The following is a 13,740-nucleotide window of genomic DNA, read 5'->3' on the forward strand; positions in this document are numbered from 1 at the left end:
GGTTTTGATTTATTTTCTCCTTTTCATATGACGACAAGTACACCCCCGTGCCACATATGTGGAAACTAAAATCACAGATCGACCCGTGGGTCACACAACTATCGGTAATGCCACAACGTTGAAATCACTCCCAAATCACTCCCACATGTGCGCAACCGCAGGGCTAATACATCGTCCGTGTTACAAATGATACTTCCATCGCATGAATCCAATATGTTGGGGAAGCTAATCACCCAATCAGCTTTTCTATTAGGCCGTACATGTTTCTCGCTTGACACGCCACATGCTAGCCCACGCGATGGACGTGCATGCGTGCGCCCATAAGCTCCTCTCTTCTCTCTCTGCACATATTCTGACAACTTCTACATTTGCAGCATGATTTTCTTTCATGCATGCATGTATATTTGCACCTTTATATATATATATATATATATATATATATATATATATATATATATATATATATATATATATGTGCATGCTGACTTGTTTGGTTAGTTCTTGTGCTAGGAATAGTAATATTTTGACCGCTAATTACAGTGTCAAACAAAACCAGTTGCAAAACCAACTTCAGAACCCCTGCGCTAGGAACTCTAAAGAATCTAATGAAGTCTTTGACCGCATAATTTGAGGATGATTACTGTAGTATCACTGTAGCCAATCATCGATTAATTGCCGTTATTAGATTCGTCGCGAAAAGTTACACCCATCTTTAAATTTTTTTCGCAAATAGACTTTATTTAGTACTCCATGCATGCAAGATTCTTCTCTCGAAATGTAGGTTCCTAGCATGAACCAAACACGGCCTAACTACTATATGAAGCTACATGCAGTGGTCAGTGCGTAGGATGGGATTGGGTTACCCAAGGACCCAAAGTGTTGTGCAATATTTTAGACCAGAGATTTGTGGGTCCATCCAAGTATTTACACTACTGATCTTTTTTATTTCGGGTAATGGGTCACTAGCGCCGTGTTTAGTTCCAAAAATCAAAATTCTAATTTTTTTTCCGGCACCTGCATGGAGACTTAAATCTAGACGAAATAAAAAACACATTGCAACTGCTGCCTGTAAATCGCGATACGAATCTAATGAACCTAATTAGTTTGTAATTAGACGCTAAATTGCTGTAGTAATGCTACAGTAAACAAATTCTAATGATAGATTAATTAAGCTCATTAGATTCGTCTCGCGATTTACAGACGAGTTCTGTAATTATTTTTGTGATTAGTCTATATTTAGTATTTTAAATGTAGAAATATGCCATTTCAAAATTTTTACAGGAGGCAACTAAACACGGCCTAGGTTGACCCACAGAAATCTGCATCCCGAAACAGAATCATTTGTCTTTTTTTTTTGTTAGAACAGAATCGTTGAAGCAGGGCGATAGGGGGGGGGGGGGGGTCACCTTTCGTGTTATAGCTATTACTCTGTGACCAGAGATCAGGTGTGCGCTTGCAATACCTCGTGGTGTCTGCGTGGAGACTTTCCGCCTGGCTGCAGTTGTTGGGATCTGGGATGGACCGAGTCAGCGATCCATCGAGTATCACTGAGCATCATGGATCGCCCGTGAAGCGTCGCCGGCGGCCGATGTCAAACACGGCTGCAGCACCCATTAGCCATTACGCACCAATTCTGTTCTGGGTCTGTCCCTAGTGGTAGACAAGAAAAATCCAGGCAGTGTTCTCCTCTGTAACTGGCCATCGGGCAAACCTCATGCTGCAGCAAACTTTTTTTTGGATGCAGGACCTGCTTGATATGGTTGCTAGCACGACGGACGCAGGCAGGCCAAGCCGGCATCGTATTCCGCGGAAGCAACTCCTCTGTAGTACCGCACCCTCACTGACGTGTGGGCCAAGCTCACGTGTCAGTACTGCCCCCTCACTGACGTGTGGGGCCAAGCCCACGCGTCAGTGACTCACACTACTAGAAAAACTGCCTTTGACACCGGTCGGAGAATGACTTTGGTACCGGTTTTTTGAACCGGTACCCCCAAAGTGGTAGCCTTTGGTACAGGGTAAAACAACCGGTGACTAAGCCTTCAAAATTCACGCAAAATATTCTCTTTGGTTGGGACTTGAACTCGCGACCTCTAGCCTCGCACGTTGCTCCTTTACCATCTCAGCTACACAGTTATTCTGATCGAGTAGGAGATATTTTTCTTTTAAAGTAACCAATAGATGAGCCTAAGGTACCGGTTGGTAACACAACCGGTACTTAAGGCTCCTAAGGTACCGGTTGGTAACACCAACCGGTACCTAAGGCTCATCTATAGGTACCGGTTGGTGGTACCACCCGGTACTAATATAAAAATTACCACCTGTTACCTATGGAGAGCCTTAGGTACCGGTTGATAATACCAATCAGTACCTAAGGCTCATTCATAAATTCCATCCACCCCAAAAGTACCGCTATGGAGATGAATCGGTACCTATGTTCCACACCGGTACTTTTGGGGTGGACCTAAGTCTTTTTTCTAGTAGTGTCAACTGCAGAGGGCAGTACTGCATAGGATCCTCCCAGCATTCCACCGCCTCCTCGGTGCTTCCGGTGTCAACGGCGACGGCGAGGCGGCGCGCGCTGATGGTCTCGAGGACTGCGCAGCCTTGCCCCGGCCCTTCGCCTCCCTGAGGATCACAGGATGGAATGGAAGCCTCAATACGCCAGCCACCACTCGTGACCGCTCGCTCAGGTCCCGGCCGTCCGCCAGCTCGACGGTCCTGCAGATCGCAGCAAACGCTTCATCGAGCATGTCAGCGAGCGTGCCCCGTTCTTCCTCCTCCTGGGCAGCTCCTTCTACCACCTTGTAAAGATCCGGAAGGGTTGCCGGCATCGCGCCGACGAAGGAGCACGGCAGCGCTGCCTCCGGGCAAGGGAGAGGAGGAAGATAAGTTTAGGGTATTGTTGTTTGATTCGTTGATGTCCTCCCTCTCACGGGTTTGCATTACATAATTGGTAGCTGGGCTGCATTCACGGGCTCAGCCCACACAATTACATGGCCTCAGGCCCAATATGTGACACTCCCTCCCCCTTAAGTCTGAACTCGTCCTCGAGTGAACAATCAAACTAACAGAACTTGCAGAACTCCATGGATCACACTTTTGTTGTTGTCGATGGATGGTTCAGCACGTGCTCGAGATCCAGCAGGCGGAGATTATGCCAGGTCATCCACTGCGCCGGTAGATGTGACCACTGCACCAACGCGAACGGCACGGCGTTGTGCCCCACCTTCTGGAGACGTTGGTTCATAATCTGCACAGGAGTAGAGAGAGTAGTGGTATAGATGCACTGTAAGTCATCATCAGAGCTTACCGATGCCTCAGGTGGAATGGCTTTCTTCAATTGAGACACATGCACCATGGGATGAATCTGATTGTTGCTGGGAAGCTGTAGTTTGTAAGCTACTTGGCCAACACGTTGCAGCACCAAGAATGGCCCGAAGTACTTGTAACTGAGCTTGTGACTGGAGCGTCTTGCTACTGACAGTTGAGCATAGGGTTGAAGTTTAAGGTAAACCCAATCGCCAACCTCAAAGCTCCGTTCTTGATGATGTTTGTCTGCCTGTTGCTTCATTCATTGTTGAGCTTGCAGCAAGTTGTGCTTGATAATATCCAGCACAGCAGTTTGATCCTTGATCCAGTCCTCTAGATCAGGGACAGTGCACTGGGAGACAGATGAAATCCCAAAGTGCCAAGGTGGGTGACCATACAAAACCTCGAATGGTGTCTTGCCATGAGCTGAATGGGTTGTTGTATTATACCAGAACTCTGCTAAAGCTAACCAGTTAGACCACTTGGTAGGACAAGCTTGCACCATGCATCTCAAATAGGTTTCAAGACACTGGTTCAATCTCTCTGTTTGACCATCAGTTTGGGGGTGATAAGAGGAGCTCATGTTCAACGTGGTTTCAGTGAGCTTGAATAATTCTTGCCAGAGAGTACTAGTGAAAACTCTGTCTCTGTCAGAAATGATGACTTGAGGCAATCCATGCAATTTGAAGACATTGTTGTCGAATAGTTTGGCAATGGACATAGCTGTGTATGGGTGAGCTAGAGGAATGAAATGGCCATATTTTGTTAGCTTGTCAATGACTACCAGGATAGTGTCAAAGTTCAATGACTTAGGAAGCCCTTCTATAAAGTCCAAACTGATAGTGTGCCAAGCATGTAATGGAATAGGCAGGGGTTGTAATAAACCTGGAAGCTTGGAGTGCTCTGGTTTCGCTTGCTGGCAGACCTGGCACTTTGAGACATAGGCTTGGACGTCTTGTTTCATTCGGGGCCATGCAAACAGTGCCTTGATCTTGTTATATGTTGCTGCAATGCCGCTGTGCCCCCCTAGGCCGCTGTCATGCAGAGCAGTGAAAATAGCCTGATGGGCTTCCTGGTGATTTCCCAACCAAAATTTTCCTTTGTACTTGATCAAGCCATCTTGCAGAGAAAAACCTTTGTCATTGGATTGTGTGAGGGACAGCTCCGTCAACAATTGCTTCGTTGGTGGATCTTTCTGATAAGCCTCCACAATGATTTCCAACCATTTAGGTTTGCTCGTGGAGATGGCATAGAGTTGTTTAGGATGATGTTTCCTGGAAAGTGCATCAGCTGCTCTGTTATCCAACCCTTTTTTGTATATCAGTCTGTAATTTAGTCCCAGCAATTTGATAAAGGCTTTGTGTTGTAGCCCATTAGATAATTTCTGATCCCCCAAATGAATAAGACTCCTCTGATCAGTTGCAATTGTGAATGTCTGATGTTGCAGGTAAGGCTTCCATTTATCTACTGCTAGAATGATAGCTAAGCACTCCTTTTCATAGGTTGAGAGAGCTTGGGATCTTTTGCTTAGAGCTTTACTGAGGTAAGCAATGGGGTGATGATTTTGCATAAGGACAGCTCCTATTCCTTTATCACTAGCATCAGTTTCCACAGTGAATTCCTTTGAAAAGTTTGGTAAGCTCAGGACAGGGGCAATTACCAATGCTTGCTTCAAGGTGTCAAAACACTGTTGTAGTTGTGGGGTCCACTAAAATTGTGTATTCTTCCTAAGCAAATCAGTTAATGATCGACTGAGAAGACCATAGTGTCTGATGAACTTTCTGTAGTAACTAGCTAACCCCAAGAATTGTCTAACTTGCTTCACATCAGTTGGTGTTGGCCAGTCTTGCACTGCTTGTATTTTGGAAGGATCTGTAGAAACTCCCTTAGCACTGATGACATGGCCTAAGTACTCAAGCTGGCCTTGGGCAAAGGAGCACTTTGATCTCTTTAGTAGGAGTTGATGTTGTTGTAGAATATCAAACACAGCTTTGAGGTGCTCAACATGATGCTCAAGGCTGTCACTATACACCAATATGTCATCCATGAAGATGAGCACACACTTTCTTAAAAGTGGTGCAAAGATGGAATTCATGGCTGCCTGAAGTGTTGTAGGCACATTAATGAGGCCAAAGGGCATTACTAGGAATTCCCAGTGCCCATTGTGGGTCTTGAAAGCAGTTTTATGTTCATCCTGCGGAAGCACCCTAATTTGGTGATATCCTGAGCTCATATCTAGCTTTGTAAACCATTGTGCTCCATGCAATTCATCCAATAACTCATCAACAATAGGAAGTGGATATTTGTTCTTTATGGTGACTGTATTCAATTGTCTATAGTCCACACAAAATCTCCATGTTCCATCCTTTTTCTTAACCAACAAAACAAGAGAAGCAAAGGAACTGGAGCTTGGCTGGATGACTCCATTGAGAAGCATTTCTTTCACTTGCCTTTCAATCTCATCCTTTTGAGCTGGGCTATATCTATAGGGCTTGACATTTACTGGCTTGACTCCTTGCATCAGAGGTATTGCATGATCAAATGGCCTTTGAGGAGGTAGTGCTGTTGGAGCTTGAAACAGATGAGTATAGGATTGGAGCAGCTCATGCACTTTAGCTGGTGGGGTGTCATCTTTGGGAGAGCTGTCTGTTGCTAGAGTCAATTGGACTAGTTGATGCACACCTCCTTTTCTCAGCAGACCCTTCAGCTTGTTAACTTTCAGCTTGGTACACTTTGAGGTGCAGTCCTTGATCCCTTTCAAGGTAATTCTATTGCCCTGATATGTAAACCTTAGTTTTCTTCTTTTCCAGTCCACCCACATAGGGCTATGTTGTTCTAGCCAATCCATTCCAAGGATTAAATCATATGATCCCAAAGGCAGAATTCTGGCATTAGTGGTGAAAGTATGTCCCTGTGTCCACCACTGAAGTTGAGGTACCATTGATTCAGCTGTAAGCTTAGTACCATCAGCCACAGTCACTTGGACTGGTTGGATTCATGTTGTGGCCAGCTTTAATTGGTGCTCCCAGAATCAACCAGCACAAGAATTTCCTTATTCTGGAGGAGCCCAGGTAGCCTGATTGTTTTCTTCCCTTGGATTCCTTCAGAGGCACACTGAGAGAGAGTTAGAAGTTCCTCCTCACTGTCATTGCTGTCAACATCAGTACTAGTGCCCTCCTGGTTGTCCAGCTGAAGAATTTCCAATAGCTCTTCCAACACATGCAATTGTATCTGTTTGGGGCATCTATGTTGAGGACTGTAAGGTTCCCCACATTTCATACACAACCCTTTTGACCTTCTAGCCTTTCTGAGTGCCACCAGTTTATCATCCCATGGCTGCTTCATGTGCTATTTCTCAGGTTGTGGTTGGTTGCCCAGAATACCAGAAGATGGAAGAACTAACTGAGAAGCTTGAGAGACACTCTTGAAAGGGGTTTTAGAGAATTCTTTCTGCCGACCAACAAATCTTTTTGAAGAAGCTTCAAGTAACTCCTGCATTAAAGCCAACGATAACGCAGCATCAACTGTTCTAGGTTTGTGCAGTGTTATGGCTTTGCTTATGGAATACTTCAAGCCATCTAAGATTTTTTGAACAAAGAACACCTCTCATATCTCCTTGTTATGAACTAGGACTCTATGCTTAGCAGTTTCAAATCTACCAGCATACTCAAGCACATCATCAGTTTGTCTAATGGAAAGAAGATCTCTCATGTAGTTATGGTAAAGGTCCTAACCAAACTTCTTTTCTACTGCTACACACAACTCAGGCCAATTATCAATGGAGTGATGTGCTTCATAAGTTTGCAACCAGAGCTCAGCATTACCCCTAAAATTAATGGTTGCAAAGGGAACCCACACATGCATAGGAACATTATACATAGCAAAGTATTTTTCACATTTTTCTTTCCACACTCTAGGGTGTTCACCACTGAATTTAGGGAAATCTAACTTAGGCAACTTGAACTCTCTAGAGTCAGACTGATGAGCAAACATATTCTGCCTTCTAGTGCTAGTCTCAGGGAAATCAACAGCCACGAAAGTGGAGTTGGGAAACTGATTCTCACCCTTGACCAGGGCGGAATTGTTGGTCGGAGATCCAACATTCAAACCCTGGTGATATTTTTCCTTGTGGTGGCCATCGGCCCGTCCCCCTTCCTCGCGCGGCGGGACATTTGGCGGAGCCGCAGATGTGGCCGCTTCCAACGTCGTGATGTGCAATGTGAGATCTTCGATTTGCTTGTCCAATCCCACAGAGAACTTGTCGACGTTGTCACTCCATGTGTTCAGTGCGTTCACCGTGGTGGCGAGCGCCAGTTGCCCGGTTTGAAGGGCCTTGACCTCGGTGATGAGGAGGTCGAGCTTTTCTTCGGCAGTCGTCATACAGTAGGTTAGGGTTGGGGCTCGAGTATTCTTTGGTCGGAGACGAGCTTGGGAGATGGCCTGGGTGAGTGGTGGCGGTGATGGCTGTGGTGGTGGTGGCGGCGACGACGGTGGTGGTGGTGGTGAACTTGATGCGGCTGCGGCGGCGGATCTGGGTGGTAGTTGGGGTTTATTTTGGGGAGGCGCCAGGTCTTCTTCTCCGGTGAGGTTGCGCGGAGGCGAGGCTCTGGTACCAAATATAATGATCCGGAAGGGTTGCCGGCGTCGCGCCGACGAAGGAGCACAGTAGCGCCGCCTCCGGGCAAGGGAGAGGAGGAAGATAAGTTTAGGGCATTGTTGTTTGATTCGTTGATGTCCTCCCTCTCATGGGTTTGCATTACATAATTGGCAGCTGGGCTGCATTCACGGGCTCAGCCCACACAATTACATGGCCTTAGGCGCAATACGTGACACACCTGATCCATCGGTGTCTTTCTACGCGACTCCTCCGATCTCTCCTCCTTGTTCATGCTGGGAAGAACTGGTAGTAGTGCTCCGCCAATCCCTGCATCGCCTGCATCATGGCTGAAGCCGAATAGCTCCAACACCTTCCAGGCCTCTTTCTCTTCGCGAACCTGTTACTCGCCGTATTCTCCGTAGATCATTGTTTCGCCGTCAATGTCCCGAGGTCATGTGGTCCACCGGGTGACGACACCCTCCTAGTCCTGCCGACGGCTGTGTGTTCCGGCGTCAAGATCTCGAGCTTAAGCAGTTCATGAACATCCCGATTTCCTCCGGCGAGAGCGCCTCTAGCCTCTCCACCGCGCTGCTCTACCTCCCTATGTCGTCGTCGTCGTCTCGTCGGTCGAGAAGAGGAGCGCCTTTGCTGCGCTGCGAGTGGCTGGGTGCCCCAAGACAAGCCCGAACGTCGGCGACGGCTCGGTGGAGGCCTGCCGGCCGGCGCGGTGCGCGCTGAGAGCTGGTGGTGCGCGCGCCATAGGCCATAGCTATATAGATGCGAACGAGCTGAGGGAGACGGTGGAGGGCGCTCTTCAGAGCACGCAATCTCAGCTGCACATATCGGATCGTACGGCTCGGGCATAGCCAAGGGGTGGACGGTATTTCATTTACCGTCCACCCCCCGGACGGTATTTGGTCTGTTGAGCACCCGGGCCATCGCCGCCCGCGCTCCGGCCGCCTCCAAGCCAGCACCGGCCGGAGCTCCGCCGCATCTCGGCTGGCTGCCGCGTGGACCAGGGCCGTCCTGGTCTTCTGGAGTGTCCTCTTCGCCCGAGGCTGAGGCCCTTAGGCAGCATGGCATGGCGCCGGCCGTGTCGCAATCTGGCCGTCCGATCCTGGGCGGCGGCGGCACGCGGATGACGGCCTGCCAGGAGAAGTCGGTCGGCATTGGGGACGACATGTGGAAGGCGCGCGGCTACGCTGATAATCTATATCTCCCGAGGGAAAGGAAGGATCTGGTTGACATGACGGCTGCCCGACGATGGCTCGTTCACTGTAGTCATGTAGTGGTGGCAGGCGAAGTGGTGGGAGAGGACGAAGACGACGGCTGGTCCTACTCCTGCTGCTGGTGGGCGTCGTCGCCGGGGCCCTGAACAGCGTCCGCGGCACGCTGCCGCTTCCTAAAGGCTGAAGCTGGCGAGCACGCCTCGTCACCCTCCGTGGCGGCCTCCTTCAGCCTGTCGCGCCACTTGATCAGCCAGGCGTTCTCGATGGCGTGCTTCTCGGACGCCTCCACCGCACTGCGGACCTGGATGAGCAGCAGGTTCAGGCGTCCCAACCGGCGAAGCTTCTTGTCGGTGGATACTGCGACGGCCTGCAATGTACAAACGAAAAGTTTAACAAGAAAAATGAAGGGCGTGTCGCGTATAGCTGCCTGCAGAGGGTTGTGTGCCTTAGCCGCCGGGAGAAAGAGATTCCTTTCGAGCGGCACGTCATTCTATCATCCTCTATTCCTCTGTCGCCATAGGATAGCAGAGTAGCAACACGTAGTATGACAAAAGAGAGCTGATGGACCTGTTCCTTAACAAGGTTTCTACCGCCAGGCGCCAAGAGATCCTGTCACGGACTTGAGACGGGGAGGAGCAAGAACAAGCAAGGAGAAGAACAAGACAGAAGAACAGATAGGCTAACAGAGTTTGTTATTTTCCAAATCATGTCCCCATCGTTTACAGGTGCCGGGATTATATCTCCCGATCGGCAGATTTCTCATGCTACACAATGGGCCAAGCCCTGGTACAAAGAATGGGCCAAGCCCAGATACAGATAGCCTATTACATGGTTTGAACTATGCTATAGGAACAGGTAACTACCTTGGTCGTGACATTCCCCCCCGGGTTGAAATCCAGCTTGTCCTCAAGCTGGTAAGTCTGGAAAGCGACGAGCCAAATCACTTTCTTCTTCCCAAGTTGCCAATTCTAGAGGTAGAAGTGTCCACTGTACCAGAGTTGCTTGATGGTGGAGGCTCCCCGCTGTACCATCCTAAAGTCCAATATCTTCTCTGGTTTGAGCAACTGCATTGGGTCGGTAGAGATTGCTGTCAGGTCAGCACTGGCCACGGCAGTTGGAGGAATATGCAGCTTGAGCTGAGACACATGGACCACTGGGTGGATCTTGGCATCTGGTGGGAGATCCAACCTGTAAGCAACATTTCCAATTCGGTGGAGCACAGTGAAAGGACCGAAGAATCTGAAAGCCAGTTTCTGGTTGCTACGGTTTGCTACAGATGTCTGAATGTAGGGTTGCAGCTTAAGATATACCCGATCACCTACTGAGAAGACGCGTTCTGATCGTTGTTTATCAGCCTGGTGTTTCATGCGTTGCTGGGCCCTCAATAGCTGCTGGTTAATGAGTCTGGACAGGAGCTCCCTTTCTTGCAACCAAGCTTCCAGATCCGGCACCGAGCACATTTGGAGGTTGGTGATGCCAAAATGCCTTGGGGGGTGTCCATACAGCACTTCAAAAGGAGATCGGCCAAGTGCATAATGGTATGATGTGTTGTACCAGAATTCTGCAAGTGACAACCACTGGCTCCACTGTTTGGGACAGGCATTAACTATGCATCTTAAGAATGTTTCCAAGCATTGGTTTAGACGCTCAGTTTGGCCGTCTGATTGTGGATGGTAGGATGAACTCATAGCCAACTGTGTATCTGTTAGCCTGAAAAGCTCCTGCCATACTTTGCTTGTGAAAATTCGATCTCTGTCAGAGATGATTGTCTGCGGCAAACCATGGAGCTTATATATATTGGCCAGGTATAACTGAGCAACTTGCAGGGCAGTATAAGGGTGTGCCAGAGGGATGAAATGACCATACTTAGTAAACTTGTCCACTACCACCAGTATAGTGTTATACCTGTTGGATTGAGGAAGTCCTTCAATGAAATCCAGGCTAACAACTGTCCATGGCTGTGAAGGAATAGGCAATGGGTCAAGAAGTCCAGGTAGCCTGACATGTTCAACCTTTGCTTGTTGGCAGATTGAGCAAGATTTGACATAATCCTGAATGTCTTGTTTCATTTTTGGCCAAGCAAATAGTTGTTTGATTCTAGAGTAGGTGACATGAATACCAGAGTGTCCATTAGCTTCAATACTACCTTCTGTTGTAGCTTGGTTGTGGCCTTTTGCTTAGTTAGGAATAACAAGCTTTTGTGGTCAGTTCTGATGGAAAACTGGTTATGTTGGAGATAGCACCTCCATTTATCCACTGCAAGCAATATAGCCATGCACTCCTTCTCATAAGTTGATAATCCCTGATTCCTGCCACTCAATGGTTTGCTTAAATAGGCCATAGGGTGTCCTTCTTGCATCAATACAGCTCCAAAACCAGAATCACTAGCGTCAGTTTCAAGCACAAAGGGCTTCTGTAAGTCAGGCAGAGACGGAACTGGAGCTTGCATCATGGCCTGTTTCAACAGTTGAAAGGCTTCTTCTGTGGTTGGTGTCCAGGCAAAAGGAGTGCCTTTCTTGAGCAATAGGGTTAGTGGTCTACTCAACATCCCATAATTCTTGATGAACTTCCTGTAATACCCTGTGAGACCCAGAAATCCTCTTAGTTGTTTTAGATTTGTGGGTGTGGGCCACTGTTGAACTGCCAGAATTTTAGAGGGTTCAGTTGAGACACCCTGACTGGATATGACATGTCCAAGATATTCAATTTTCTGCTGAGCAAAAACACACTTAGATTTCTTGATGAGAAACTGATTATCTCTAATGATTTGAAATACTTGCTTCAGGTGCTGGATGTGCTGATCAAGTGTCTTGCTGTATACTAGAATGTCATCCATGAACACAAGGACACCCTGTCTCATCAATGGTGCAAATATTTTGTTCATTAAGCTCTGGAATGATGCAGGGGCATTAGTCAATCCAAAGGGCATGACAAGAAACTCATAGAGCCCATGATGTGTCCTGAAGGCTGTTTTGTGCTCATCCCCAAGAGCTACACATATTTGGTGATATCCTGAGCGAAAATCCAGCTTGGTAAACCACACAGCACCAGCTAACTCATCAAGTAACTCATCCACAATGGGTAGGGGTTGCTTGTTCTTCACAGTGATGGCATTAAGATGTATATAATCCACACAAAATCGCCATGTGCCATCTTTCTTTTTTACCAACAGCACGGGAGAGGCAAAGGGACTGGAGCTGACTCTAATTATACCATTCTGAAGCATTTCTATTACTTGTTTCTCAATTTCAGACTTTTGAGCAGGGGAGTACCTATATGGCCTCACATTGACTGGTTGGGCTCCAGGCAGTAGTGGAATGTGGTGGTCAGCATCTCTTCTTGGTGGTAGGCTAGATGGCTCAGCAAAGAGATCAGCATTAGCATCAATTAGCTGTTGTATGGGCTGTGGTATAGCTGCTTCAGTAGTATCCATAGAGCAAATATGATCATCCAGCATAGGAATGTTGTCTGGTTCTGTGTGGACCAGTTGTAGGCAAAAGGCAACAGCACCATGTTTGAGGAGTCCTTGTAACTTAGTGGAAGAGATAGCTGGGTATCTGGAATTGTCATCAGTAACTCCCTTGAGAGTGATCCTTGTGCCTTTGTGATTGAATCTCATAATCTTCCTACCCCAGTGGATCCACATTGGACTGCAACTTTCGAGCCAATCTTCCCCAAGTATCATATCATAACACTGGAGGTCCAATATCTTTGCATCTGACAGGAAGGTGTGTCCCTGCACAAGCCAGGGCAGTTGTGGAACAAGACTGTTGCAGATCATAGTACCTCCACTAGCTGACTTGTAACTTGACTCAGGGCATGGTTCCTTCTGCAATTGCAACTTCTGTACCAATGCAGAGTTGACAAAGGTGCATATGCTGCCCGAGTCGACAAGTATCAATACTTGCTGCTTGCCAATTGTGCCCAGAAGCTTCATAGTTCTTCTTGTGACCTGCTTGGTGTCAGGTTTATCAGAGATTGCCAACAAAGGTGATTCTAAATCGAGGGTAGACTCTGAATCCTCATCAGTACAGTCATCTATTGGCTCAATTGCATCAAGAATCTCCTCCAACATGTGCAGTGGGACATGTTGTGGGCACTTGTGGTTGTGAGACCACTTGTCGCCACATTTGAAACATAAACCCAGTTTCTTCCTGTTGGCAATCAGTGCAGACAGCTTGTCATCCTTTCCACTGTCCTCTCTTGTGGTCTGATTTCTTCCTTTTTCGACAGAACCTGATTTGGGGGTGAATTTGCCAGAGTCGCGCTGGTCACTGCGAGTGAATCCCTTCTTTCTTCCATGGTCAAGCTCTTCCTCTTGTAGCATGGCCAGAGTGCTAGCAAACTGAACATCCTTCGGCTGGTGAAGTGAGATGGTAGTCCTGATCTCTTCCTTCAGTCCTCACAAAAATCGAACCACGAAGTATGTGTCATCATAGGATGAGTTGTAGAGCAGAATACCGTGGGAAAGCTGCTCAAACTGCTCCAGGTACTCCGCAACTGAGCCGGTCTGTCGTAGCATATCCAACTGGCGTAGCTGAATCTGGTACTGATCACGATCAAACCGGTCAAAGACTGCTTGACAAAATCTTGCCCAATCCAGTT

This window comes from Panicum virgatum, chromosome 7K (genome assembly GCF_016808335.1).
Source record: "Panicum virgatum strain AP13 chromosome 7K, P.virgatum_v5, whole genome shotgun sequence".
In the NCBI taxonomy this organism is placed as follows: domain Eukaryota; kingdom Viridiplantae; phylum Streptophyta; class Magnoliopsida; order Poales; family Poaceae; genus Panicum; species Panicum virgatum.